Source organism: Cynocephalus volans, chromosome 6 (assembly GCF_027409185.1).
Source record: "Cynocephalus volans isolate mCynVol1 chromosome 6, mCynVol1.pri, whole genome shotgun sequence".
NCBI lineage: Eukaryota > Metazoa > Chordata > Mammalia > Dermoptera > Cynocephalidae > Cynocephalus > Cynocephalus volans.
In genome coordinates, this window is record NC_084465.1 from 89,237,693 (window position 1) to 89,257,044 (window position 19,352).

The following is a 19,352-nucleotide window of genomic DNA, read 5'->3' on the forward strand; positions in this document are numbered from 1 at the left end:
CCCTGCATATGTACCCTGTCTTGGTATAACATGTCTGAGATCCCATGTTAAAGCAAACTTAAGTAATGAAAATGTGCCTTACTGAGACAAAAATAAAATTCATATTATTTAAAATATAGAACTGAGACAGATGACATAGTCACAAAATTACAATTGTTCTTATATTTCTTACTAAGTTCAAGGGATAGAAATTGGGGGGATGAAAAAGCAGTTTTGAAGACAAGGATTGCTGATTTGGATAAAATGTAAACCCACCCAGAACTGATGCGAAAACATTTTGCCCTGGCTGACTTGATTTGTTGATTTGCTTATTGAGACTTCAGCAATCGTGTCATTTATTCACCTACTCGCTTGCTCATTCACTCATTCATTTGTCATTCATTCGTCAGCTATCCATCCAGTGCTCCTTGTGAGGATATACAAATGCATCAGACATGGACTCTCCCGCAATGAGTTTTTAGTCTAATAAGAAAGAGAAAACCAGCCCACATATAACTGTGATACAAGGCAGGATGTGATAAACACCGAAAGAGAAGTACAAGAAAGTACATGAGGTGCTGCATCTGCCCGGGAGGAGGTTTTACCTGAGCTGTCTTCTGATGGGTGGGTAGAATTTGGACAGCGGATGGGGAGGGGCAGGTGAGGAAAATGCCAAGAACACTTTGGTATAGAAAGTCCAGTGATCCCTGCCATGAAATCATCGGTGTCCATGAACGTGGAACAAGACAGGAGCATGGTGTGCTTTGTGCTTTGCTGAGTGAGCAGCAGACTGAGCACCCCTGGTTTTGCTGCTGACTCTGTGTCCTTGGCCAAGACACCTGTGGGCTTTAGGCTATACTAAGAAAATATCACCCATAATTCTACCACTCACTGTGAACATTGTGTGAGGTATCCTGCTAGACTTTCTATTGATCTATGTATATTTTAAAAATTAAAATAGTATATTACACATATGGTTTTGTAATATACTTTTACATTTATATCACAAATCTTTCCATATTGATAGTTATATATTTGCTTTAACATTTTAACTGACTACACCATAATTTTATTAGTCTAAATTCTATTGTAGAACATTTCAGTGAACATGCTTTTGTATAGATCTTTATGCATGTGTTGAATTATTTCTAAAAATAATCTCTTAGAAGTATCACTGCGGAATTAAAAGGTATGCATAGTTGAAGGATTTTTATGCATTTTGCTATAGTGCTATTTTAGAAAATTTATATTAATTTATGTTCCCATCAATGGTATGAAAGTACCATACCCCAGCACTGGGCATTATCTTTTTAATTCTTGATAAGCTGATAGTCAAAATCGTGTCAAATTATTTGTATTTCTTTCATTACCATGGTGATTTTTTTCATATTCATTAGTTTTGCATTTTTTTTGTGTGTGAATTATCAGTTCATGTCCTTTGTCGTTATTATACTTAGGGTGTTTGCTTTTGTTCTTGTTGCTTTGAAAGAGGCTTTTACATAGTAAGAATATTAACTCTTTATCATACATTTTACAAATATTAGAATATCTTTTCAATGGTTTTTCATTTTTGTATTTCTCTCAGTCAAGCTACCAAAAAACAAAAACAAAATGAAAACTTTATTTTTGGGAGAAATATTGTCAAATAAAAAAAGGAAAGAAATCAAAGCATTTTTCAATTCTGCCATTTCGAGGTAATCCCTCTTAACACTCGCGTGTGTATTCCAGACCTTTTCTATGTTTTTAATATAAAAATTGGATTATAGTATATTTTCACTTAATTCTCATAAATATGTTTCTGTAGCAATAAATATTTCGTTAGATCCTTTGAGCACATCTTAACTATTTTCCTTCGAACATGGTACTAAAAGTGAAATTTCAGGAGTTGGCCAGTTAGCTCAGGTGGTTAGAGTATGGTGCTGATAACACCAAGGTCCAGGTTCGATCCCTGCACCGGCCAGCTGTCCCTCCTCCCAAAGAAGTATAATTTCTGGGGCAAAGAGTAGACACAGTTTTAAAGATTTGGATAGGCGCTGCTCAGCCAGGCCTTCGCTGGCATTTGGAAGATGCTCTGCAGGAGGCAGCCTCTGTGTTGACGGTCTGCAGGACTGTGCTGCCCTTTCAGCTGAGCTCCTCTGCATGTGGAGCTCAGGTAGGGCCATAGCGTGGGGAGAAGACCCTGAATTAGAAGCCATAGGTGGAGATTCCAAGAGCTAGGAGTGAGTTCACTCGGGTGGCCAGTGACCTGACCTGAGGACATCAGGTCTCTGAGTCCTGGGAAAGGCAAGGACCAATGTTCTTCGGCACAGGGTGCTTCTCTAGCCTTTACATTGGCGGGGAGGATGGTAATCCCACTCATGGGGCACAGAAGGGGTGGCGGGGCCATTACTCACTTTGTCAGGTTGGTGTTGGGGTGACCAGCAGCCGAGGGGGGCTGAAGGAGCTCTCAGGGGAGGTGAGCATGGCCAGTGCCTAGGTCAAGGTTTTTTGCATGTTTTAATTATTTTAATTAATAAATGTATCATTTTAACCATTTTTAAGCATACAGTTCAGTAGTGCTGTGTATTCACATTCTTGTACAACTAATCTCCAGAACTTTTTCATCCTGCAAAACTGAAATTCTGTACCCATTAATAGACTCCCCTTTCCTACTCCCCCCAACCCCTGACAACCACCGTCTACTGCCTGTTTCTATGAGTTCATCTCTCTAGATACCACCTATGAGTGGAATCACACTGTATTTCTCATGTGTCTGACTTATTTCACTTTGCATAATGTCCTAAAGGCTCATTTACATTTAGTATATCTCAGGATTTCCTTCCTTTTTAAGGCCGAATAATATTCCATGGTATGTATATGCCATTCATCCCCTGATGGACTTTTAGGTTGCTTTCACCATTATGCACAATTCTGGTTATTGTGAACAGTGCTGGTATAAACATGGGTGTACAAATACCTTTTCAAGACTCTGATTTCAATTCTTTTGAGTATATACCTAGAAGTAGAATTGCTGAATCATATGGTAATAATTCTATTTTCATGTAAATCTATGGCAATTTTAATTTTTAATTTTTTGAGCATCTGCTATATTGTTTTCAACACAACTGCACTATTCCCACCATCGGTGCTCAAGGGTTCCAATTTTTTCCACATCCTCACCAACAATTGTTATTTTCTATTTTTGTTTTGTTTTGGTTTGGCAGTAGGTGTCCTGATGGGTATGAAGTGTGTCTTGTTGTGGTCTTGCCATGCATTTCCCTGACCTTGAACGAGTCCTGTGGAGGAAGTGGAAGTACCTTGGCTAGGGACAGCTGGGCTCTTGGGCCAGAACGAAGGACTTAGGCTCAAGCCTTACTTTGATGTTGGCTTACAGCCTGGTATAGCCTCATCACCGTCTCACTCCTCTCAGCCACACAGCTGGGAGCTCTGACATCCAACCTACCTCTGTTTTCTGTGTCACTACCGAGGAGGATTGCACTGATCTCCAGGGATAACAAAGCTAATAACTTTGCTCCAAAGAGCCAGAGTCATGCGTAAACACGAGGTACTACGGCAGCTTGTCAAGATCTACCGAAAAGTCCACAAAACAAGTCAGGACCCTGAAGTCACATCACAGGAAATGTTATCGGTGGCTCACACTAAATCCTTCAGTGACATTTGTCTTAAAATATAATCCTCTCTGAACTGAGCACTTATCAGTTTATCTCTACCATGAGCCCCACCATATGTCTCCGCTTTCCCCTCTTCAAGGACTACAAACAAATTCAGAATTTTGAGTTTCAACTGTTCCATTCTTATAGCTGCTAAGACAATAACAGATTAAATAGGATGAGCCAAGTGGCCATACTTCTTGTAAAGTTATCCCCAGAGATAAATGTACAATGTTGTTTCGGAGGCTGTGGTGGTGTCTGCAGTGTAACTAAGGTTGACAGACTGCCTGCATGTGGGTGGCTGTCTCCTTTCCAGCTGTGACCAGCTGAATTATATCACCTGTCCCATTTGATGTATTAGGATATGCCCAAGCTCAAGATGCATGTTACTGCAATAGGGAAATTAATGTCCACCACTGGAGGCAATTAATAATGATTAGGAGCAAAACAGCAGGGTTAAATCTGTGCATTTAACAGAGTGTTCATACACTTTTATACTATATTTTAGCCTAGTTTCTCAAAGGAAGAAAGAAAACCCTTTTGGAGGGCTAGAACAATCTTATCTTAATTAACACATAAACCTAGATGAAATGTCAAAGTTACTTCAGTGAGACATGCTTATTCATTATTTACCTAATCCTCCCTTCCTGGGGTTAAAGAAAAACATTGCACAAAAAGTATAGTATGGAGAGAAATGTTAAGATTCAATTGAGTAGCTGGTAGAACTCTTTGACTCCTTGAATTTCTGCATTCAACCCATGAATTGGGATGAGAAATTCTCATCTCTTTTAGTTTACAATTTTGCAGTTAATTTATTAAAAAAATAACAGCAAATTGACAAACCGTAGATTTGCAATGCTTATTTTAGTGCAACTCCATAACATCTCCATTTAAAATGATCAGTGGTGGATGACTACTTTCCGTTTGGTGACTAAAATCTCCATATAAATTTGAACAGTAGAAATCCAAACTGAGCAAGAATTTTTGCCCCCCAAATGCAGAAAACATTGAAAACTGATAGGCCATAAATCTGTAAGACCGAGCGCCTGAACAGAATTGATGTATGTAAACATACATGCACCTCTGACTAGGTATTTATGTCACCACGTATTAGGGTAGCACACACACAATACAAAAATTCATTGATCAGATATTTTATTAGAAAATTTCACTAAACAGATTAAATCATAATTGACCACCAGCTGGATTTTATAGCCCAGAAAAGATTATGTACTTAAACTAAGTGATAACGCAGTTCTCATTAATTAAAGACTATGAGATAAAGGTCTCAGAAAACTTCAAAGCCCCATTTCATTATGATGGAATCTAAAAATAGGGACTCTGAAATAATTCCTTCACTGTGAATCTGCAATGGTGATGGTGACATTGAAGTTCTGCTGGCAACCTGAGCTCATGAGGCAGTTCCAGGCTGCCCATGAAGGTGGCTTCCCTTCCATTTCTTCTTCATTTTGTACTCAAGAGTGGTTCAGTCTGCACGATCCTCAAAGCAACACAATTAAAATTGAAAAATTCAGTCAGTCATCGGTCATTTTGCTTACCTAACCCAGATATCCAGATACTTGGACATAACTGAAATATATAATTGAATTTTCAATAGACATATAAGTACTTGGCACCATTTTTTATGTGGATATTTAGCATCTTGTGACTCAAATGTCCACACGCTAGTTTAGTGTTAATCATTCATTCATTTATTCATTCATTTGTTCGTTAAATAGTCTTAATGTCCTCATCACCATTATTTATCTATTTGCTTTGAAATCTCACCATGGCCGAGCATGGCTGAGTGAAGTTTCAGAGACAGGATAAGCCTTCAGTTTTTCTATCAACGGATCACATCACTTTGACTGCATTACTTTTATTAGTTTTAGGAATTTTATTATTTTTAGGAATCTTACTATTTTTAGGAATCTGTACATTGAGCAGATTTTTTTTTTTTTTTTTTTTTTTTTTTGTCTTTTTCGTGACCGGAGTGCACCGGCCAGTCCTATATAGGATCCGAACCCGCAGCGGGAGCGTCGCTGTGCTCCCAGCGCCGCACTCTCCCGAGTGCGCCACGGGCTCGGCCCTGAGCAGATTTTTTTGACTACTTACTGTGTGCAAAGCACTCTGCTGGATGATCACAAAGATATAATAAACAAAAACTCATGGACTCTACTCTCAAACTTGAGGACATTCTCACAACAACCTTGTGACATAGATGTTATTCCCATTTACATTTAAGGAAATTAAGTCTCAGGAGGATGACATTTTTCAGATGACTTTGACCTGTCCAAGGTCACACAGTTGCCACAGCAGATCAGGATTCCAACCTTAGTGTTCTGTTTTCAGGGCCCTGAGGTCTTGCCACCAGGCAGCAGCCATCTCAAGGGACTGGCCAGCCCAACAGCAGATCTAGCACTTACATTCACACAGCTCCTCTCTTGTGCAAAGACTACTCTCCGAGCCAACAAGTCCTGGAAATCACTGGCAGAATCAGAGATTAACTGAGTCTGCTCCAGTTGTTGGACTGGTGCTTATGGTGCAGCTGCCCCTCCCATGCTCCAGCCTCCAGTGGACAAGTAGAGACAACGCTTAATCTTCACAATGGCCTTGGCCTTTCCCTGCACTTGTTTCTCAGCTTCCTACTGGGTTCCTGCCTTCACAGTCTTGGCCTCTTTGGTGTTGGCAACATGCTGGACAACTCCTTTTCAGCTTGAAGAAACTGAGCTATGCATTCAACTTGCTGCTCTGCATGCTCCCCTGGTTTTGGTGCCCCCCCCCATAGGCGTGGATCACCAGCCCAACCCCGGAGAACCCACCTGGTGTGCCAGCACCCTGCCCTCCTGCCCTTTCCTACCTTGCCAAGGGGGAAGGCATGGATAATTCAAGAAGATAATGCATTGGCTCTTAAACTTGGGGTGCATTGCAATCTTCTGGGGACTTGATAAAATTATAAATACCTGAACCCTTCTCAATCTACAAGAGTGTGTTTAATGTGTGCCCAAATGAAGGGAAGCACACCAAAACCCGAGAACCACCGACGTGGTAAGAGGGTGCTGTCTGCAAGCACACACCTCCCTACACTGGAATAAGAAACTTCATCAAGTTGAACTTTTTTCTTTATTAACCTCAAGAGAAGGAATAAAGGAAATAGCTAATCTGCTAATTATTTCAGAAGATTATTAATCCTGCAGGGTGTCACCACACAGACTTCAAACGGGGGGTAAGTCATAGAAATTGTACGCTTTCCTTTTAGCAATTAGTAAAAGAAAATTATATTTCCATTAAGCAGCTTTCCTTATTTCTATACTTATGAAAGAAAGAAAGAAAGAAAAAAGCCTTATACATTAGAGAACTGGTAGAGACCAAGCCTAAATTTTTAAGCAGCTGTCCAAGAAACTTAAGATGAAGTATTTTACAAACTCAGCATATCCACGTTACTCAGCTCTGAATCTAATTCTGCTGAAATATTAGCAGGATATATATTGGACCTATATAGCTAATCTTAAAAATTAGAAATGTCAGTGATAAGATGCACTTGAAAAAGAATTTAATAGGGAGCCCAAGGGAGCACATTTTAAAACTCTTCATGGACCTTTTGCTTACCTATTTTCTGCACTAGTCAAGAATGTAGGCTTTCAAACATTGTTGAAAAGTTATACTTGTGTTTGGACTGGATTTGAGGAAGCCAAGAAGGATTTATTGTCCAGGTTCCCAGCTTCGAGGCATCATGACCCTGACGCTGACCTGGAGATGACGAGCCCTGGGGAGGATTCTGGGCCCACTCTCTCTCCAGTTGACTGGCTTACGAGAGCGGAGAGCAGGCCAGCTGCAGTACAAACTGTACTCTAGGATGGTGGCAACACGGCTCCTGAGGAGTTCCAGAGTGATTTGTTGATGGCTGCCTAGTACCTGAGAGCAACTAGCAGATGTGTTGGAAAGAAGCTCTCATGGCAGAGAAGTGTGGGGCCGTCATCGTTGCTTTAAATGGAGTGAATCAAGATCAGAGGACACAGAGCATCAAAGGAGAGGAGTGAGTGAATTAGACACTGTGACCAGGTCCCTGGGAAGGTGCATTTTATTTTTCTGAACAGTGGAGATAATGATACCCACCTTGCAGGACTGTGATGATTAACCTTGAGTGAATGTGCTTAGCAGAGAGCCTGGCACCTTGGAGTTGCCACTCAAGACCCATATATTATCTATTGTGGCATAACAGATAATCCCCAAACTTGGCAGGTGAAAACAATAAGCATATATTATCTCACACTTTCTGTGGGACAGGGAGCCAGGAGTGACTTGGCTGGTGCCTCTGACTCCCGGTCTCCTGTGAGGTGCTCTCATGGGCTGCAGTTGGCCAGGGCTACATGCATCTTAAGACTCGACTAAGGTTTTGCCTTACCTTTACCGAAGGTTTTGCCTCTAAGCTCATGTGATCGCTGGCAGGCCTCAGGTTCTGGAGGGCCTCAGGGCCTCGCCACATCACGTGGGTCACTTTGTAATGCTGCCCACAACATGGCAGCTTGCTTCCACTGGGGCGAGTGATGAGAGAAAGTCCAGACAGAATCCACAGTCTTCCTAATCTCCAAAGTAACAACCCATATATTTTTAGAAGATAGCCCATGCTCACACAAGGCCATGAATGCCAGAAAGTGAGGATCACTGGGTGCCACCTTAAAGCCCACCGACCCAAAGTGGCCAATTTGTCTTCAGTTTGAGGAGTTAGAATCAGTCAGTAGGACTCACTAGTGGAAATATTTTTCAAGGTTATTGAAGAGGGGTGGAAGTCAAGCCACTAATCTGAGCCATTTGTATCAGTCATATCCATTGTATATTAGTTACAGTGTTATTAGTATCATTAATTCACATGGTCATCCATCCAGTAATCACATATCTTTTACCCCGCTCTGTGCCAGGTATGATGCTGGACACTGGGGGTGCACCAGTGAACAACCTCGGCACAGAGCCCCCCTTTATAGGAGTCACAGTCTAGTGGAGGCTGCAAACAAGGAAGCAGGCGATTACCCTGCAAAGACAAACCCAGTGAGGGTGTGCCTGCACCTCACTGTGCAGATGCGCTACTCAAGCCCGGGGGCTGTCAACAAAGGCTTCCAAGAGGAGGGAATACCCAGGCTGAGACCTGAGGACAAGAAAAAGTTCAGCAGGTGGAGACAGAGAGGCCTCAGGAGGGGAGCCATGTAGGAGTCAAGGGGATGGGAGAGGCATGAATTTTCCCAGCTTGCAGGTGGGAACCAGAACAGGGATTCCTAACCTGAGGTGCCTGGACCCCTGTTTGTGAACATAAGAACAGGCCTCTGAAGCTATTCACAACATTTCCAAAAGTGTAATGAAACCTGTGGAAGATAAGCGGGAAAAAGAAAATGCTATAGTTTCATAGTTCTGGTGGAATTTCATAAGCCCTGGACAACGCTGGGTATCTTTTGCTAACTGGAAGTTTCTGACTGGAAGTGCCATGTCTTTGATGAATAAAAATGGGGGTGAGAATTAATTATTTAATAAACGTGGTTTTCCTTTCCTCAATTTCTGTCCTCAAATTCAGCTATTTTATTTTATGTTACTATTGTAACATAAGTAGTCTTAAAAACCTTCAGAGGTGTGATATAAACACATACATAAAAATCCTTACGATGTGCTATATTCTTTCAAAACCTGAGGCTCATGAGGGAAGCATTAATCAACAGTATCCTTATCTCGACAAGGCTGAGAAACTCGGGGCTGACTCTGGGATAAATGCCCAGCTGTGGTGTACATTGTTTTTATCAATGGGCAGAACCTGTGTCATCGTCCCAGGAATAAAGAGGATATTGTAAAGTGCCTTATAGATGAATCTTCAAACATGATCAGAATCAGCAAATTAAGGATTGAACACAGAATTTGCAAAGTTCTCACTGACACTGTTTAGATACTATTATATTAAATAGGTATAATAAAATTTATAGAAATAGTAAAAGAATAAAAATAGACTGTGTAAACTAGCAGAGGAAAAATGAATTGAAGGGAGAAATCTAAATCCAAAAGAAGGAAAAAAAGAAATATAAAAAAAGTGGAACAAATAGAAATTACAAAATAAGATAGAGATAGTATAAAACCCAAATATATTAATAATCATACTCAATGGATATGCACGAGGCTTTGCTGTTAAAAGACTAAGATCATCAAACCCGATTCAAAATAAAAGAGAATACACAACAATAACAGAAACTTTAGCCAAATTGTGCTTATAATTGATATCTATAAAATATAATGATGTGGAAACTTAAAGTAAAGGAAAGAAAAAAGATATAACAGATGTATTCACTGAGACTAGGTTTGACTCCAAGTGACAGAAAACTCCAAATAGCAGTGGCTTAAATAAGACAGAAGTGTAATTTTTCTCTCTGGTAGGCTGGTGTCCATGGTACTCCCTGGTATCAGGGACCCAGACTCTTTCTATCTTATGGCTACACCAGGTGACCTTGACCTCAAAGTCCAGAATGACAGCATCTGGATGGTCCAGATGAAGGAAGAATGAGGGATGCAAGATGAAGGAAGGATAGAGAAGAAATAGACCATCCTGAACTGCCTCTTAAGGAAGGTCCTTGGAACTGTCAAACAGTCCATCCATTTTATCTCATTGACTGGAACTTCGTCCTATGGCCACATCTCGCTGCAAAGGAAGCTGAGAAATGTAGTCTTTGCTCCTGGAGGTCAAGTCTCCAGCGAAAAATGGGAGAGAAGATTCTGTTATCATAGAAAATGGGAGAACAAATTTGAGGAAAAGCTCTGTCACGACAGCCAAATAACCATGAGAAAGCTGATGTAATAGATAAAACAGACCCTGGGCAAAAGCATCAGTACGTATTTTTTTAAGGATTTAATTCACCAGAAATATGTATGTACTTAATAACAAAGCTTCAAAATACAGTATACAAAAGAAGAATTGACAGAATATAAGAAGAAACTGAAAAAGAGACCATCATCAAGGGAGACATTCAATGGTTGATAAATAAAGCAGAGAAAAAAATCAAAAGAATACAGAAGACTTGAGTAACACAAGCTTAATCTAATAGGCCTATATAAATACTATGTCCAATAACCATAGGATAGAGATTATTATCTTCAAGCACATAGAAAACATTTACAAAAATTGACTACAGGATAAGCCAAAAGCAAGTATTGACAAATTTCAAGTTGCTTGTATGAGTCAAGTCACATTCAGTAACTACAACGAAATTAAGTTATAAATAAATTTTTAAAAAGATAATTTCTAAAAAGTCACTTGTTTTGAACTTTTAAAGAATGTACTTTAAACTGACCCATCCATGGTCAAAGAAGAAATCTTGATGGAAATGAGAAGATGCTTAAAATAAGAAAATAAATAAATAAGGGAAACATCAATTAATACTTGTGGGGTGAAGAGCTAATGTTTTAGAATATATAAAGAACTCTCAAAGGTCAACTTCATATGCCTTTGGTGGTGTCAAACTTTCTTGGTTTTTCATTTTTCTAGTATCTCTCTGTTGTTGTTTAGTCATTGTGGCAAAGGCTGTTGCAGTCTACTTGTTCCACCCTGGTGTCCCAAGCAATATCAGGAAGTTTTGTGGATGCTCAGCTGTCTGGTGCCACCTCGGGTCCCGGGGGTCAGTGGCAGCTGGGGCCTCTCTCAAGGGGTGGGGACTCTCAAAGGTCAACTTCAAAAAAGCAGACAAATTAATTATAACATGAGCAAAATATGAAGAGACATTTCATCTTTCGATGAAGAGACATTTCATCGAAAAAGATATGCAGATGGCAAAATAAGCCCATGACAAGATATTCAACATCATTAGCCACTAGGGAAATGCAAATTAAAACTGCAAGGAGGTATCACTACAAGCCGATCAGAATGAGTAAATTTAAAAATGATGGAAACACCGAATACTAGCAAGGATGTGGAGAAACTAGATCATTCCTACATCACTGGTGGGAATGTAAAATGGTATAGCTGCTCTTGAAAACAATTTGGCAATTTCTTAAAAAACTAGACATCCAGCTACCAAACCTGTACATGAATGTTCACAGCAGCGTTACTGGCAATACCCAGCATGGAAACAATCAGATGTTCTTCAATGGGTGATGGTTAAATAAACTGTGGTATATCCACACCACGGAATGGTATTCAGCAATAAAAAGGAACCAACTAAGCTTATCACAACAACCTAGATGAGTCTTCAGAGAATTACGGTAAGTGAAAAAGCCAATTCTGAAAGTTTACACACTATATGATTTCATTTATATAACATCTTGAAAAGACAGAATTATAGAAATAGACAACAGATTAGTGGCTCCTGGGAGTTAAGGAGAGGGTAGAGGCAGGAGGGAAGTGAGATGGTCTATCAAAGGGCCCCGTGAGAGGTCTTGGGGTGATGGACGTGTTCTGTATCTTGGCTGTGTCAATGTCAATATCCTGGTTGAGATATTGCACTATAGTTTTGTAAGGTGTTACCATTGGGAGAAACAGGGTAAAGGGTACAGGGGATCTCTCTGTAGTATTTTTTACAACCATATGTGAATTTACAATCATCTCAAAATAAAAAATTTAATTAAAATGGTTTCTGGGATGCAGTGAAAGTGGTGCTTTCACAGAGTTAAAGATTTGTATTAGAAAAAGGCTTAAAATTGATAAAAGAAATTAGAAAAATAACAGCACAATAAGCTCAAATAAAGTAGAATACTGGAAATAGTAAAAAGCAGAAATTAATGAAATAAAAACAACAAAAATACTAGAGAGAGGATTGACCAAGCTACACAGTGGTTCTCCATGAAGAGCTATAACATGGGCAAACCTCTGGCAAGACCGATCTCAACAGAGAGAGAGAGAGAGAAGGCCCAAAGTAACAATGTTAGGAACGAGGAAAAGGATATAGCTACAGGTGCAGCAGACCCTGAGAGAAGATTCTAGATCATTTTGTGCCAATAAACTAGAAAATATAGGTAAAATGGAAAAATTTCTACAAATATATAACTGACCAGAACTGTCTTAGATGAAGTAGGAAATCTAGTTTTAAACATTTAAATTAAATGTTTTTAAATATTTTCAAAATGAAAACTCTAGGCCCACCAAACTTTCAAGACATAAATGACTGTCAGCTTACACAAGCTAAAGAAAAAGAGAAAGAGATGAAGGAAGGAAGGGAGAAAGAAAAGAGTAAGGAAGGAAAGAAGGGAATATATTCTTTTTTTTTTTTTTGGCAGCTAGCTGGTATGAGGATCCGAACCCTTGATCCTGGTGTTATATCACCACACTCTAACCAACTGAGCTAACCAGCCAGCCCCTGACTCATTTTATGATACCAAATCTAGATAAAGACAGATCAAGATCCAAAAATATCTAATAAAATAAAAGTAAACCAAATTCAGCAACAAATAAGAAATCAAAGTTTATTCCAAAATTGCACTACTGATTCAATATTAGAAATGCTTACTGTTTTAATTTACCACATTAAGAGATTAAAGGAGAAAAACCACATAATCATCTCAGTAGGTATGAAATTCAGTAAAATTCTAAAACTGTTCATGATAAGGACCCTAGAAAAATTACAGCATGCTAGCTACAGGAGACCTGTATAAGAATGGCCATAGGGGCAAAGACCTGGAAACAACACAGATGCCCAGGGACAATAGATTGGATGAGTAAATTGTGGTATGTTTGTACCAAGGAATGCAGCAGTGAAAGTAAATAAACTATGGCCACAGACCATGACATGCGCATCTCTCCCAACATTATGTTTGTGTGATTCACAGCACGTGGACAAAAAACGTTGACTCCACATCCAGGAAAACATAATGTTGGGCAAAAAGAGAGCATGTCAGTGGCACATCTGAAAATGCATCTTTTAGAGCTGTGCAGAAAACTTCAGGTAAAGCAGGGGAGTGGTGAGCACAGAACCCACAGCAGCGTTGCCTCGGGGCAGTGGGGGAAGGATGAGCTCGCGGGTGTCCTTCAGGTGGGCTCAGGGTTACTGGTAACATTGTGTTGAGCAGCTGGTAGGTACATAGGTGTTCATTTGATCGCTATTCTTTAAACTGGTATAACCTACATCGTCTTTTATATGCGAAATAACTTTTATCATTTAAAAACAAAAAAACTTGTTCTTGGCATTCTCTGCCTTCTTATAGCTTCACTGAGTCATCATTTGCCTTTCCCACCATAAATATTGCTCCTTATGAAAATCAGACTGAAAGAGAAGTGACAGGAAGAGGAAGTGACAGTCCTTGCCTTCTCCCTACTTCCTTGGGGTCTCAAATCTATGGGCCAGTGTTATTTCCCTGGCTCTTTCAAAAGGCTTTTCATCTACTTTGAGATGCTTCCGCCTAAAGCAGATATAACAGCTGAAATTATACTTTCAGCTCTGTACTTCCTATTAGAAATTGCACAACACATATGCAATTAATTTCATCATTTCATTGGGCACTTACTGTGTGCCAGGCACTAGACTGAGTACATCACAGGCATGAGCTCATTTTTCTTCTCCCTCGTGACGTACCTACCATAATTACCAGTCATGTGTGGGACTAATCACATAATTAGGCTGTGGTAGAGCTGGAATTTAGATGCAACACTGTTTGTTCAAGTGCTATCTTGCCTATGAGTACAAAACAAAACTGGCACTTTTAGGTACTTAAGTTGGGTATAACAAAATGGAATTTGAAATGATATCCAGTGTTGAGGAATGCAGTTATAGCCCTCGTGAGGGGACAGGACACCTAATGCAGTAGAAAAACTGCATTATACCAAGTGTTTATTGAATATGCTTTCTGGCTTTGATTGGCCCAGATGTGTATCTGCACCTGCGGAAGGTCATTGAGAGCCACGACACTATGCACTGCTGGATTTCTTTATAATTACCCAAAAGAAGCTGCAGGACGTGAAGACCACGGGCGTACTTTCTTTACAATCCTCACACTGGCCTAAATCGACTATAACCATCCTCAGGGTTCCAAAGTGACCTCTTATTTAAATGACCTACAATCCTGATTAGTTTCCATTGCTCTTGGCGGAGACCTGGGCCTGTTGACTGTGAATTCACATGTTTGCTTCCTGAACAGAGGCTGGACCACCAATTTGTCTGAGTGGGCTCTGAAAGAGGAAGGACTTGGGCCTCCAGAGCCAAGTTCATTTGTCTTTGCTCTTATTATTGTTAGTCTGAATTGCCGCTGCAGGTGCACAGTCTAATTCACTTCAGCGCATTTCCCAAGCTCAGTTCTGAGTAGTGGAGAGGGCTCTGTGGCTTTGGATTCTTCCCCGTGACAGAGATAATTATCTCTATTGAGACCTACTATGTACAGTTGAGATGTTCCCTATACATTATCTCATTTAATAATGTGTGATTAGTAATCTGCATTAAAGATGGAGAGCCTGAGACTCAGAGAAATGAATCATGCTGACCGAGGTCGCAAAGCTAGAAGGTGGCAGAGCTGGGACTGGAGCCCTCACCAGCCAAACCTTCTTCTCCTCCCATTGCACATGGTGCCTCATTGAGAAATGTTCTGATTGGTTGAGACTAACAAGTCAGCTGGAAGAATGTCACAGCAGGGTCAGGAGACTGGGCTCAGGCTTCCACTTGCCCTCTCCGCAACGTGCACAATGAAGGGTTGATCTTCAAACACAAGCACATCTCTGACACTGAAGGCGAGGTGTCAGAGATGTGCTTATCATGGGTACACGAAGAAAAACAACATACTGTTAACAAGTTTGGAGGAAGTTTGTAATCCAAAGATGATATATGCTAAAAAGCAAAAATGGTTGCTTTAAAACAATTGAGTGTTTTCATTTGACAGTTGACTGAGACACTGGATTCATTTCAATATCTCCATAGTACCATCAGCTTTATAGCTGGACAAATAAATAGATAGACCCATAATAACACCATTTAAATGATTAAAAAGAAATAAAATGTGCCAGATGTTTATTTGGAATAACCCATAGAACGCATTGAAAACAATTCCTGTTTCTGCAACTGGAAATTGGAATTGATCATTACTGGGCATTAAATGTGCGTATGTTTTTCTGAAGTTCTTAAATCTATTTAATTTCTATGTTGACAGAGATATTAGACAGCTGTTTGAAAATCTGTCTCTCCTTCCTGAGCTATGCACAAGAAATCTTTATGTTAAACCACAACATGTCAATGAGAGCTCTTCAGTGTACTAATCAGCCTGCGAGTGGAATGTGTGCGAAGCAATAACCTTAACTTACATCCTCAGTAGTCTTGATTGCCCCATGTGCACCCCCTTAAGACATGACTGTCAATGGTAACGTCTCCCCAGAGCCGCTGCACGATGCCAGCTCTGATGATTAGAGTCAGACGATGAGTTAGGAGATGTGCTCTCTGTAGATGGCTTCAGCAGTGACTCACTGCGCACCCCACAGGAACATTCCTGAACCCTCTGCCTCTGTTACCCTATTATGCATCTCAACCTCATCCAATCCCCTCCAAATGGGATCAAATGCTTCCATCTCTGAAGAGCCTGTGGCAAACTACTGTTGGAACCAGGTGCAAGGAAACCCCCCCCAAAACAAAAAATACCCACTTGGTTCCTTTAGAGTCTTTGAAGGGCAGGCTGGTGAATTTGCTAATCGATATCATCCTAGCATCACTTAGTGTCTTCGAAAACATTTCCACAGCCCAAAGGAAAAAAAAAAAAACCCACCAACCTTTATACACAAGGGTGTTCTTTGTAGTGTGATTGATAAAAATGAATGAAAAAAGGATTAAGTCTAGATGTTTTAGACTAGGGAAATAGTTACATAAATTATGCTAAATTCAAACAATGTACTATAGCATACCCATTAAAAATAAAATTAACTGGAATCAGAAATTCAAAAAAGAAAAAGCGCCTTACATTCACTAGTTTGGTGGATCGTCCATGGTCAAAGTTTGGCCTTTTTCTCTTAAGATCAGAAATCTGACTGTTGGCACACTGAGGGGATTTATTTTTCAGGAATGAACACACATTAACCAAGTTTGTGAGATGGGTACCTTAAAGCAGAATGCCAGTGTGTCGTTTTGTATTCGGAAATCTGTACCAGCCCTGGAATACCTAAACTGGCATAATCAGCTCATTTTTTTTCCTAGAAATAAGCTACATGGGAAGAAATCTCCTATTCACCACATCCATTTACCTTCTACTATTTATTGAGTGCTAACTGTGCAGCAGGTACTGCACCAAGCACTTACCAATATCTCATTTAATGAGATCACGTTTGCAAAGCCCTCAGCACTGGCCTGGCCCATACTAAGTACGTCATATTTGTCAGCTGGTGTTACTGCTACTACTGTTCCTCCTCCTCATCTCCTTACAGTATCTAGGTGACATTATCCCCTTTTTGCAAATGAGGAAACTAAGAACAGTTCAGTAACTGACCCAGCAAGTTTGCAAGTGGCAGAGCCACAATGAGAAAAACAATTGTCGGAGGAACTGGAATTCTCAGTCCACATCACCAAAGTCTTCTCTCGCTTGGTAGACCCCTAGGGAAGCATAATCAGCAGGTCGCTTTCTAACGGTGGAATCTCAACAAAGGGAGTTAGGGGAATTGAGAATTTAACAGCATCAGGCCAAAACAACGTGATATGCTCATCTCCTACCAGGATTATGTTGAATTTGAGACCCTTGTCTGACTCCCTCTCCCCTGAATAAGAAAGAGAAGCCAACGTTTACTGAGAACTTGTGTGACAAGCTCCCATGTCATCTTCAAAAAGCATCACGAAGTAGGTAGCACCCTCCCCTACAACCCATGTTAAAGATAAAGAGAGTCCCAAGGAGGTTGGAGAGCGTTGCCCAGGATTCCACAGTCAAACCAGCTGCAGAGCCTACATTCTGTCTCTGGACAGTTCAGCTCTTGTCCTTAACCTTGAAGCTCCACCTCCCTCCTGCGATGGGAGGGCCGCCCCGCACCGCCTCTGTGGCTGTCCTTCCTCCAGACTTCTCCCCTCATGACTGCTCCCCTCTTGCTATAGAGTGGTCCAGTCTGTCAGATTACAGCCACACTGGCCAAGAGCCGTTCTGTCTCTCAGCAACTCTTCATCTCCTGGCTCCAATCTGTTACATATTTAATGTATGTATGTATGTATGTATGTATGTATGTATGTATGTATGTATCTGTCTGATCCATTATATTTTGATTTTAAAGTTTTACTCTCTGAGCTTATTTTCATAACTTACAAGTTCTTGGAGGAACTGCCTCATTGCAATTCCCTAATAATGAAGTGGCAAACAGTTATTATTCTTTATTTTTAGTAACCCAGGGTAATGCTTATGATACAGTGTAGAATAAAATAAAACAGGACCTAAAATTGTACATACAATATGATCACAGGTATGTTTAATAACGGGATGGGTGGAAAATTACCAAAATGTTTACGGTGGCTCTGCTTTGGTGATGGAACAGTGCATGTTTTTTTTCTTCCTAATTTTCTACAATTAGTGGCTAAGTGATAGTGTTTATTCTATGCCAGGTACTGTGCTGTCACTTTGCGTGGTCTTATTTAATCCTCCCCAAAACACAGCGACATAGGTTTTGCTATTCCCATTTTACAGATGAGGAAACTGACAGACAGGTAACTTGCCCAAGGGGTCTGTAACTAAATGACAGAGAAGGAATCCTAAATTTGTTTTAGTACAAATTGTATTGTATTAGTTTGCTAGGGAGGCCATAACAAAATACCACAGACTGGGTGGCTTATACCACAGAAGTTTATTTTCTCACACTTCTGGTGGCTGGAAGACAAGATCCAGGTGCCAGCAGGTCCAGTTTCTTCTAAGGTCTGGTTTCCTCTGTGAATTCTATCCAGTTTCCCTCTCCCTGGCTTGCAGATGGCAGCCTTCTGTGTCATCACATGGTCGCTCCTTAGTCTGTGCACATGGCCGGTGTCTCTCTCTGTGTGTCCAAATTTTCTCTTTTCCTAATAATACTATTCATATTGGATGAGGGCCTACCCTAAATACCCCATTTTAACTCAATCGCCTTTTTAAAGACAATCTCCAAATATGGTTACCATGAGGTATTGGCGTTAGAACTTCAACATATGAATTTTTTGGGGGGGGGGACACAATTAAGCCTATAGCATACATCTTTCAAAAAAATTTTTAAATGTTTTTATCAAAACATAGTTGATTGTATATACCTGTGGGGTACCATGTTGGATATCAATACCTGTGTGCAATATGTGATGCTCATATCAGGATAATCATTACGTTTAGCATTATACAATGTAATCATTCTTTATGGTCCTTTATCAGTTTCTCTCTAACCTCCCCTCCCCCACCCCCCTTCCTACCTCTGGTAACCTCAGTTCTGTTCTCTCCTTTTGAAAGTTCAATGTATTATTGTGATTGTTTTATCTTTCTTTGTTTCCATTTGTTTATTTTTATTTTTAGCTCCCACTTACGAGTGAGAGCATGTGGTATTTATCTTTCTGTGCCAGGTTTATTTCACTTAACATGATTTTCTCCAAGTTCATTCACATTACTGTGAATGGCAGAAATACATTCTTTTTTATGGCACAGTAGTGTTCCATTGAGTATATACACCACATTTTCCTTACCCAGTTGCCTGTTAATGTACATTTAGATTGGTACCAACTCTTGGCTATTGTAAATAGTGCTGCAATACACATGGGAGTGCAGGTGTCCCTTCCACTTAACGATTTCCATTCCTTTGGTTATATACCCAGCAGT

General features: G+C 40.2%; 1 non-coding gene across 1 annotated transcript; it reads left to right on the forward strand.

Annotated features, from left to right (window-relative positions):
• The first annotated feature begins 1,866 nt into the window (after positions 1-1,866).
• TRNAI-GAU (transfer RNA isoleucine (anticodon GAU)) lies at positions 1,867-1,939 on the forward strand. The gene has a single exon. It is a non-coding gene; the product is annotated as a tRNA-Ile (tRNA).
• The last annotated feature ends 17,413 nt before the right edge of the window (positions 1,940-19,352 follow it).